Raw genomic sequence first — 11,792 nt, 5'->3', positions numbered from 1 at the left:
CACATGGGGCTGACAGTCTGAGAGGGAGGGAGAACATGTATTTAATCTCCATTTTACAGATAAGGAAATTGAGGCATTGAGAATTTAAGTGACTTTAAGTGACCAGGAGGCCTTCCCAGACTGAGCCCCTTCCTTCCTCTCCCCCTCGCCCCCCTCTCCATCCCCCCATCTTACCTCCTTCCCTGCCCCACAGCACCTGTATATATGTATATATGCTTGTATATATTTATTACTCTATTTATTTATTTTACTTGTACATATCTATTCTATTTATTTTATTTTGTTAGTATGTTTGGTTTTGTTCTCTGTCTCCCCCTTTTAGACTGTGAGCCCACTCTTGGGTAGGGACTGTCTCTATATGTTGCCAACTTGTACTTCCCAAGCGCTTAGTACAGTGCTCTGCACACAGTAAGCGCTCAATAAATGCGATTCATAATGATGATGATGAAGTGACTTGCCCAAAACCACCCAGCAGGCAAGTGGTGGAGTCTGGATTAGAGCCCACTAGGCCACATTGCTTCTCAAAGTAACTTTTATGATATTACATAGGGCTCAGTCAGTAGTATTTACTGAGCCTCTACTGTGTAAACGGCACTGTAATGAGGGCTTGGGAGGGCAGGACAGAGTTCGAATGAAGAGCACTGCCATGGGGAAACTGTCTCTAGTATTGACTTAGCATTGCTCTCTGGTTACCAATCACCTGGAATTGATAAGAACTTCGGGACTGCCCTCTCCACCAAGGGTTGTTAATCAACTCCCTTGGCTATTGATGTTTCTCTTTTGAATACTCTCAATGACTGTGGCTTATTGCCTAATAATAATTGTGGTATTTGTTAAATGCTTACTCTGTGCCAAGCACTGTGCTTGATGTTCAAGATCATCAGGTCAGATAAGAGTCCCTATCCCAAACAGGGCTCACAGCCTAAATGGGAAGGGGAACAATTTATTTCTCTTTTCTCAGTTCTGCAATCCCCCACCTAGACTGTGAGGTCCTTGTGGGCCAGGGATGGTTTCTGAATGTTTATAGTAATTGTTATATTTCTTAAGCACTTTCTATGTACTATGTGCTTACTAAGTGCTGGGCTGGATACAGAACATCAGCCAATCATATTTATTGAGTGCTTACCATGTGCACAGCACTGTGCTGTCTGGGAGAATACAATACAAGGAGTTGGCAGTCATGATCCCTGTGCACAAGGTGCTTCCAGTCTAGAAGACCAGAACCAAAACAGTCCCTATCCTACACAGGGCTTACGGTCTAAGGAGAAAGGAGAACAGGTATTGAATCCTTATTTTATGAATGAGGAAACTGAGGCACAGAAAACAGTGCTTTGCACAGTGCTTAATAAATGCCTATTATTATTAGTAGTAGTAGTATTAGTAGTAGTAGTAGTATTATAAGTTAAGCGCCTTGCTCATGGTCCTACAGCAGGCAAAGGTCACAGCCAGGATGAGAACTCAGGTCCTCTGTGTTCTTTCCACTAGGCCATTATTACTTTTGGATTTGTTAAACACTTTGTATGTGTCAACCATTGTTCTAAGCCCTGGTGTAGATACAAGATTAACCAGGTCAGAAACAGGCCCTGTCCCACTTGGAGCTCACGACCTAATCTGGAACTTCCTTTCCCTTCATACTTGCCAGACCATAACTCCCCCATCTTCAAGACCATCTTCAAAATCTCTCCTCATCCAGAGGGCCTTTCCCGATTAATTTTGTATTCTCCTTAGGTCACGTTCCCACCGACACCATCTCGGCATTCTTAAACCACCTTAACAATTGTTATTTCCCCTTGCACTCTGACCCTACTATTAGACACTTCCTCCGACTTGTAAGTTTTTACATCTGCCTAACTGGATTGTAAGATTCTGGGCAGGGATCGTATTCACTAACCCTACTGGGCTCTCCCAAGTACTCACAGCAGACCCCTATTAATGGCACATATCTGACTTTTAGCCTCTGAGATGGCACTTAAATTCCAGGCTATGGGTGGAAAAGTGCAGCATGGACCAGAAGTCCCTCCAGTTCTCCATTATCATTCTTTATGTAACCACGTATCGGGCCAGATCCTACCAAAGCAACTGATTAATTGACTGACTGTGAGGAGGGTGAACTAGTGGCACGGCACAGGACTGGAAGGGAGGAAACCCAGGATCTGGTCCTAGTTCGACCACTACCCTATGTGACGTGGGGCGTGTCACTCGACCTCTCTGGGCTCTCTCTCTCTTTCTCTCTCTCTCCCTCCTATATGGGAAGCTCGGTGTGGGCCAGAGACTGTGTCCGACCTGATTTCCTTACCACCATCACTTAGCCCTGCGCTGCTGATCCCAAGTACGGATATGCAGTGCTGTGTGCAGGCTCTAGGATTCGGGGCCCGGGATCCTGCCTGCAAGGATCACACTTGGCTCGGGAAGCCCCTTGGTGATCTGAGGCACTCCCCAGTTTGCGGGCCAAGTTTATTGTTATTAATAATAACGCATAATTGTGGTATTTTTAAAACGTTCACTATGTGCCAGGCACCGTACTAAGCGCTGGGGTAGGTACAAGATAATTGGGTTGGACACAGTCCCCGTCCCACATTGGGCTCCTGCTCTTAATCCCCATTTTACAGAGGAGGGAACATATCTATTCTATTTATTTTATTTTGTTAATATGTTTGGTTTTGTTCTCTGTCTCCCCCTAGACTGTGAGCCATTCATTCATTCAATCGTATTTATTGAGCGCTTACTGTGTGCAGAGCACTGTACTAAGCGCTTGGGAAGTACAAGTTGGCAACATATAGAGACGGTCCCTACCCAAACAAAGGGCTAAAACATGTAACTAAGAAGTAGCAAGAAGCAGCGCTGCCTAGTAAGAAGAGCACAGGCATGGAGTCAGAGTACCTGGGTTCTAATCCTGACCCTGCCAAGTAATAATAATAATGATGGCATTTGTTAAGCGCTTACTATGTGCAAAGCACTGTTCCAAGCGCTGGGGGGATACAAGGTGATCAGGTTGTCCCACGTGGGGCTCACAGTCTTCACCCCTATTCTACAGATGAGGTAACTGAGGCTCAGAGAAGTTAAGTGACTTGCCCAATGTCACACAGCAGACACGTGGCGGAGCCGGAATTCGAACCCATGACCTCTAATTCCAAAGCCCGGGCTCTTTCCACTGAGCCATGCTGCCCACTGTTGGGTAAGGACTGTCTCTCTATGTTGCCAACTTGGACTTCCCAAGCGCTTAGTCCAGTGCTCTGCACACAGTAAGCGCTCAATAAGTACGACTGATTGATTGATTGATTGAGGCCCAAAGAAGTAAAGTGACTTTCCCCAAATCACCCGGCAGACAAGTGGCGGGGCCGGGATGGGAGCCCACCCAGGCCTCCGGCGGCGGCGGGCACAGGTCTGTCCCCGCGGAGAAGGTTGGCCCAAACTTCGGGCGGAGAAAGGACCCCCAAGGCGGCCAGGAAAGCAGCGTGGCTCAGTGGGAAAAGCCCGGGCTTTGGAGTCCGAGGTCACGGGTTCAAATCCCGGCTCCGCCAACTGCCGGCTGTGTGACTTCGGGCAAGTCACTTCACTTCTCTGGGCCTCAGTTCCCTCATCTGGAAAAGTTCCCTTTTAGACTGTGAGCCCACTGTTGGGTAGGGACTGCCTCTCTATGTTGCCAACTTGGACTTCCCAAGCGCTTAGTCCAGTGCTCCTGCACACAGTAAGCGCTCAATAAATACGATTGATTGATTGATTGATTAAAATGGGGATCAAGACGGTGAGCCCCCCGGGGGCAACCCGATCACCTTGTAACCTCCCCAGCACTCAGCACAGTGCTTTGTACATAGTAAGCGCTTAATAAATGCTATTATTATTATTATAAGCAATTAGTGCAGTGCTCTGCACACAGTAAGCGCTCAATAAGTACGATTGATTGATTGATTGACTGATTGATTCCCTTCCTCGGGGTCCGCTCCAGTCGGTGCCGTGCCCTCCTCCTTCTGCTCCTCCCCCCCCCCCCCCCCCCCCCCCGAGGACTCACCCCCAGCAACGGCGCCGGGTCTCGGGGTCCGGGGTCCGGGGGCCTGGGCCTGGACCGCGCCGCGCCGAGGGCCCCGCCCCCCGCTTCCTGCTCCGGGGACACTTCCCAGCAGCCTCCGCGCCGAGCGCCCCGCCCCCCCGCTTCCCGCTCCGGGGACACTTCCCAGCAGCCTCCGCGCCGAGGGCCCCGCCCCGCTTTCTGCTCCGGGGACACTTCCCAGCAGCCTCCGCGCCGAGGGCTCCCGCTTCCGGCTCCGGGGACACTTCCCAGCAGCCTCCGCGCCCGCCCCCTGTTTCCCGCTCCGGGGACACTTCCCAGCAGCCTCCGCGCCGCCTTTTACGTCACTGCGTCCCCCGAGGCTGGGGCGGCTCGAGCGCTCGCGCAAGCGCGTTCTCTCTCTCTCTCTCTCTCTCTCTCTCTGTCTCTCTCTCTCTCTCTCTCTCTCTCTCTCTCTCTCTCTCTCTCTCTCTCTCTCTCTCTCTCTCTCTCTCTCTCTCTCTCTCTCTCTCTCTCTCTCTCTCTCTCTCTCTCTCTCTTCCCCCCTTCCCTCACGCCCTCTCTCCCCGTCGCTCCTCCCCGCTTCCTTTCCTTCCCGCTCCTTCCCTCTTCTCCCTCAATCAATCAATCGTATTTATTGAGCGCTTACTGTGTGCAGAGCACTGGACTAAGCGCCTGGGAAGTACAAGTTGGCAACATGTAGAGAGACAGTCCCTACCCACCAGTGGGCTCACAGTCTAAAAGGGGGAGACAGAGAACAAAACCAAACATACTAACAAAATAAAATGAATAGAATAGATAGGTACAAGTAAAATAAATAGAGTAATAGATACGCACAAACATATATACAGGTGCTGTGGGGAAGGGAATCAATCATTTATTGAGCACTCACTGTGTGCACAGCACTGGACTAAGCACTTGGGAAGTACAAGTTGGCAACATAGAGAGACAGTCCCTACCCAACAGTGGGCTCACAGTCTAAAAGGGGGAGACCGAGAACAATCAATCAATCAATCAATCGTATTTATTGAGCACTTACTATGTGCAGAGCACTGCACTAAGCGCTTGGGAAGTACAAATTGGCAACATATAGAGACGGTCCCTACCCAACAGTGGGCTCACAGTCTAGAAGGGGGAGACAGAGAACAAAATCAAACATACTAACAAAATAAAATAAATAGAATAGATAGGTACAAGATAAATAAATAAATAGAGTAATAAATATGTACAAACATATATACATATATACAGGTGCTGTGGGAAAGGGAAGGCAGTAAGATGGGGGGATGGAGAGGGGGACGAGGGGGAGAGAAAGGAAGGGGCTCAGTGTGGGAAGGCCTTCTGGGGGCCCTCGCTTTCTTTCCTTCCTGCTCCTTCCCTCTTCTCCCTCCTTCCCTCGTCCCTCTCTCCATCCCCCCGTCCTACCTCCTTCCCTTCCCCACAGCACCTGTATATCAATCAGTCAATCAATCAATCGTATTTATTGAGTGCTTACTGTGTGCAGAGCACTGAACTAAGCGCTTGGGAAGAGCTGGCAACATATAGACAGTCCCTATTCATTCATTCATTCAATCAATTGTATTTATTGACCGCTTCACAGTCTAGAAGGGGGAGACAGAGAACAAAACCAACCATACTAACAAAATAAAATAAATAGAATAGATAGGTACAAGTAAAATAAATAAATAGAGTAATATGTACAAACATTTACACATATATACAGGTGCTGTGGGGAAGGGAAGATGGTAAGATGGGGATGGAGGGGGGACGAGGGGGAGAGGAAGGAAGGGGCTCAGTCTGGGAAGGCCTCCTGGAGGAGGTGAGCTCTCAGTAGGGCCTTGAAGGGAGGAAGAGAGCTAGCTTGGCGGATGGGCAGAAGGAGGGCATTCCTGGCCCCGGGGAGGACGCGGGCCGGGGGTCGATGGCGGGACAGGAAGGCTGAGTAGGTGCGAATGAGGTTGTCGTTAATGTAACTTGGAGATAACAAGGGCCTTTGTCCCGGGGGGGCGGGTAGTCAGTCAGGACCGGACCGGGAAGGGAGGTTGGGGGGCACTAGAAGGAAGGTCGCTTAAGTGGGTGGGAGTGGAAGCAGGGGCATCTATGGTGGCGCTCGGAGGAGAGGAGCCTTTCATGTATATATGTTTGTACATATTTATTACTCTATTTATTTTACTTGTACATATCCATTCTATTTATTTTATTTTGTTAGTATGTTTGGTTTTGTTTTTTAGACTGTCTTTTAGACTGTGAGCCCACTGTTGGGTAGGGACTGTCTCTATATGTTGCCAACTTGTACTTCCCAAGCGCTTAGTACAGTGCTCTGCACACAGTAAGTGCTCAATAAATACGATTGATTGATTGATTGTTCTCTGTCTCCCCCTTTTAGACTGTGAGCCCACTGTTGGGTAGGGACTGTCTCTAGATGTTGCCAACTTGTACTTCCCAAGCGCTTAGTACAGTGCTCTGCACACAGTAAGTGCTCAATAAATACGATTGATTGATTGATTGTTCTCTGTCTCCCCCTTTTAGACTGTGAGCCCACTGTTGGGTAGGGACTGTCTCTAGATGTTGCCAACTTGGACTTCCCAAGCGCTTAGTACAGTGCTCTGCACACAGTAAGTGCTCAATAAATACGACTGATTGATTGATTGATTCCCTCCCTCCCTCCCTCTCTATGCCTGCCAGGTGACCTTGGGCGAGGCACTTGGCTTTTCCAGCCCTCAGTTTCCTCATCTGTAAAATGGGGATGATACCGCTTTTTCCCCTCTTACTTCAAATGCGGGCCTCATGTGGATCGACAGGGACTGTCTGACCTGATCTATCTGGTCTGTATCCCCGCGCTTAGTACAGGGTTCGTCACACAGTAAACACGTCATTATCCATTCATTCTTCATTCGGTCGTATCTTCTAGACTGTGAGCCTGCTGTTGGGTAGGTACCGTCTCTATATGTTGCCAACTTGTACTTCCCAAGTGCTTAGTACGGTGCTCTGCACACAGTAAGCGCTCAATAAATACAATTGAATGAATGAATCTCTCTCTCTTTCTCTCTCTCTCTCTCTCTCTTTCTCTCTCTCTCTCTCTCTCTCTCTCTCTTTCTCTTTCTCTCTCTCTTTCCCTCCCCCTCTCCCCTGTCCTCTCCCCTGCTCCCCCCGTGGAATCACTGGAGAGAGAGAGCTGTTCAAGCACGTGCTTTTCTTCTTCTTTGTCATTTAAGGGGCTGTAAAAACCTGCACCACTTACTGCTCCCTCAGTGGCAAATGAGAAGAAAAGCATAAGCTTTTTCAATAGCCCTCCCCTGGGTTTCCAAGAGGCCCGTATCAGGCCCCTCAGGACAGAGTACAGGCTGCACACAGTAAGCGCTCAATAAATATGATTGATTGATTGATTGCACGACAGCCGTGAGAAGAAAAGCATAAGCTTTTTCAATAGCCCTCCCCTGGGTTTCCAAGAGGCCCATATCTGGCCCCTCAGGACCGAGTACAGGCTGCATGACAGCCGTGAGGTCTGGGTAGCAGGATGGGCCTCATGGAAAGTGCACGGGGCCAAGGGTCTGGAGACCTGAGCCCTACTCCTGCCTGCCTACTCTTACTCCTCTAGACCGTATGCTTGCCGTGGGCAGTGAATATGTGTTATAGTATTACTCTCCCAAGGGCTTAGTACAGTGTTCTGCACACAGTAAGCACTCCATAAATACGGTTGATTGACTTCGCTTGCCTGCCGTGCGACCTCTGACAAGTCACCAGATTTATCTAGGCCTCAGATTCCTCATCTGTAAAACAGGGATTCAGCAGCCATTCTCCTTGGAATGTGAGCCCCATGTGGGCCAGGGACTACGCCCTAACCGATGACCTTGGATTCATTCATTCATTCAAATGTATTTATTGAGCACTTACCGTGTGCAGAGCACTGTACTAAGTGCTTGACAGAGTACAATGCAACAATAAACAGACACATTCCCTGCCCATAACGATCTTACAGTCGGGAAGTGGAGACAGATGTTAATATAAAGTACAGATATGTACATAAGTGCTGTGGGCCTGGGATGGGGGGTGAACGCAGGGAGCAAGTCAGGGTGATGCAGAAGGGAGTGGGAGAAGAGGAAAGGGGGACTTATTCAGGGAAGGCCCCTTGAAGGAGCTATCCCTTCAATAAGGCTTCAAAAGGGGGCAAGTAATTGTCGGATTTGAGGAGGGAGGGCTTTCCAGGCCAGAGGCAGGACACGGGTGAGGGGTCGGCGGCGAGATAGACGAGATCGAGGCACACTGGATCTACCCCCAGTGCTTAGTACAGTGCTTACCACATAGTAAGTGCTTAACAAATACCGTGAGTACTATTTCATTATTATTGTTTTAGAGAAAAAAGAGAAGCAGTGTGGCTCAGTGGAAAGAGCAGGGGCTTGGGAGTCAGAGGTCATGGGTTCTAATCCAGACTCCGCCACTTGTCAGCTGTGTGACTTTGGGCAAGTCACTCAACTTCTCTGCCTAGTGACCTCATCTGTCAAATGGTCCCACGTGGGACAACCTGATCACCTTGTATCCCCCCCAGCGCTTAGAACAGTGCTTCACACATAGTAAGCGCTTAACAAATACTATTATTATTATTATTATTAGGAGGAGGTCTGCCCAAATAAGGGAAATCATCGCCATTAATTGGAATGCCCAGAAGGTGGTGCTCTGTGCCCGTGAGAGTTCAGGTTCAAAATTACCCTCGGGGAAAATGAGAGCAAACGTACAAGAGCAGAGTAGTTCTTATCACAGGCAGGCGCCACTGTTACAGCTTATGCGGACATTCAGGCTTTTCAAATACAACATCTTCCGTGATGGCTTCTCTAAAAAGTCATAAGCAGAATATGCCTAAATAGAAGATTCCTCATCAGAAAGTGCTATCATTCATTCAATCGTATTTATTGAGCGCTTACTGTGTGCAGAGCACTGGACTAAGCGCTTGGGAAGTACAAGTTGGCAACATATAGAGACGGTCCCTACCCAAAGGTGTGCTCACAGTCTAGAAGAACTGACAATCACTGACAATCACTAGAAGAACTGACAAGGACTATCACTGACAATACTGTTAATACTGTTTGTTCTCTGTCTCCCCCTTTTAGACTGTGAGCCCACTGTTGGGTAGGGACTGTCTCTATATGTTGCCAACTTGTACTTCCCAAGCGCTTAGTGCAGTGCTCTGCACACAGTAAGCGCTCAATAAATATGATTGATGATGATGATGGTGTTAAGCACTGCCTTCTCCACAGAGCAGAATACCGGGATCTGATGCTACCATCATCAGTGGTATTTACTGAGTGCTTACTATGTTTGGATCACTGTACTAAGTGCTTGGGAGAGTACAGGACGACGGAGTTGGCAGACACTTCCCTGCCCACAGTGAGCCACCCCTAGATTGTAAAGTCCTTGAGGTCACGGATTGTGCCTACTAACTCTCTCGAATGATGATGATTGGTGATGATGACGGTATTTGTTAAGCACTCACTATGTGCAAAGCACTGTTCTAAGTGCTGGAGAGGTTACAAGGTGATCAGGTTGTCCCACGGGAGGCTCACAGTCTTAATCCCCATTTTCCAGATGAGGTAACTGAGGCCCAGAGAAGTGGACTTGCCCAAAGTCACACAGCTGAAAATTGGTGGAGCCAGCATTATTTATTTATTTTACTTGTACATATCTATTCTATTTATTTTATTTTGTTAGTATGTTTGGTTTTGTTCTCTGTCTCCCCCTTTTAGACTGTGAGCCCACTGTTGGGTAGGGATTGTCTCTATATGTTGCCAACTTGGACTTCCCAAGCCCTTAGTACAGTGCTCTGCACACAGTAAGCGCTCAATAAATACGATTGATTGATTGAACCCATGACCTCTGACTCCAAAGCCCGGGCTCTTTCCACTGAGCCACGCTGCTTCTCCATGCTTAGTATGCTCTCACGTGCTTAGTACAGAGCCCTGCTCACAAAGCAATAGTATGTATTAAGTGTTCACTGGGTGCAGAGCCCTGTACTAAGTTCTGGAAAAGAATACACAGGTGAGAATTAGACATAGTCACTGTCAGTCGGGAGGGCTTACGGTAAGCACTCAGTAAATATTACAAATTGATCTCCTTTACCACAGCATTCACTGAGTGAATCCATTATGGTAAGCACTCAGTAAATATTACAAATTGACCTCCTTTACCACAGCATTCACTGAGTGAATCAATGAGATAATAATAATAATAATAATTAATAATGATGGCATTTATAAAGCGCTTGCTATGTGCAAAGCACTGTTCTAAGTGCCGGAGAGGTTACAAGGTGATCAGGTTATCCCAGAGGGGGCTAACGGTCTTAACAGTATTATTATTATTATTATCATTAATCCCCATTTTACAGATGAGGGAGCTGAGGCACAGAGAAGTGAAGTGACTTGCCTAAAGTCACACAGCTGACAAGTGGCAGAGCTGGGATTTGAACCCATGACCTCCGGCTCCAAAGCCCGGGCTCTTTCAACTGAGCCACGCTGCTTCCCTAAAATAATAATAATAATGGTATTTGTGAAATGCTTACTATGCATCAAGCACTGCTCTAAGCACTGGGGTAGATACAAGAAAAATCAGGTTGGACACAATACCTGTACCACATGGGGTTCACTGTCTTACTTTCCATTTTACAGATGAGGAACCTGAGGCACAGAGAAGCGAAGTGACTTGCCCACAGTCACACAACAGACAAGTGGTGGAGCAGGCTCTTCTGACGCCCAAGACCTGTGCTCTATCCCACTGGGCCACGCAGCTTCTCGTTAGTGTCTCTAGGCTCCAGATGGGGAAACTGAGGCCCAGAGACATTTATGAAGAGGTTGAACAGTGTGCCACACTTGAAGAACAGGTTGAGACCCCAGTTGGCCTGGCTTCCTGGCCAGTTTGGTCTTTCCAGGCTGGACGCTTTCTTGGAATCAACACCGGAGGCTGTTTTGGTTCCTCATCGGCCCCTTTGGCTTCACCCAAAGCCATCGATGGGGCCTCCCTGTCGTCAGACAGACAGCCATGCCCTCATACCCACCTACACGCCCCGCCTTGTCCCTCCAGGATAAAGCAGGGCAGAGCACTCCTTTCCCTTAGGAAGATATTGCTTGCATCAGCACGTAGCTCATGAACTGAACCGTGATAGTCCAGTTATGGACAGGGGAGCGGTGGAAGCGGGGGTGTCAGCGCTGCCATAGCGGACGGAATGGTGGGGCCCCACACTCACTGTTCTTCTACCCACGCCCCCGTTCTTCTCTTCCTATGCTCCCTCTCCGCACCCCCTGCTCTTCTTGACCCATGCTCACTCTGTGGCCCCCCTGCTTCTTCTTGTCCCATGCTCATTGCCCACTCCCTGGAGTCGGGTACTTCCAGCCCATATCTTAGATTTCCGTGCTTGTCTCTCTCGTTAAACTGGAAGTTCTGGAAGTTTCGCCCAGGGAACTGTCCCCCACACCCACTGCGGTGTCCTGTGCCCAGTATTGGCTGACGCCCGCCCACGCTACCTTTCCAGGCAGGACGGGTGGGACCCACCATTTCACCTACAGGCTCCTTCTCCATTCCTCCCGCTCTTCTTGTCCCATGTCCATACTCTGCTGTCCCTACCCTTCTTTTCCCACACCCTCTATCCAGTTCCTCAGCCCTCTGCCCAGATCCCTTCTGTCTCTTGTTTCTCAACCCTGCTAATGCCATCAGCCCCTATCTGTGGGCTGGGTTGAGCAGAGACAGGCAGTCTGGGGACCATGTCTTCGAGAGGAAGTCCCACCGAGACAACGGACAAGCT

General features: G+C 48.8%; 1 protein-coding gene across 1 annotated transcript in view; it reads right to left on the bottom strand.

The window, feature by feature from the left end:
* Nucleotides 1-4,078, bottom strand: part of GTF2E2 (general transcription factor IIE subunit 2) — a 49,055-nt gene extending 44,977 nt beyond the window's left edge. Inside the window, exon 1 of the mRNA XM_038758923.1 lies at nt 4,010-4,078. The gene's annotated coding sequence lies outside the window, so the exon portion shown is untranslated. The remainder of the gene's footprint in view (nt 1-4,009) is intronic.
* Nucleotides 4,079-11,792: the final 7,714 nt, after the last annotated feature.

The sequence above is a fragment of the Tachyglossus aculeatus genome, chromosome 17, assembly GCF_015852505.1.
Source record: "Tachyglossus aculeatus isolate mTacAcu1 chromosome 17, mTacAcu1.pri, whole genome shotgun sequence".
In the NCBI taxonomy this organism is placed as follows: domain Eukaryota; kingdom Metazoa; phylum Chordata; class Mammalia; order Monotremata; family Tachyglossidae; genus Tachyglossus; species Tachyglossus aculeatus.
Note: the sequence above shows the minus strand (reverse complement) of the source record. Positions and strands in the feature narration are given on the sequence as shown.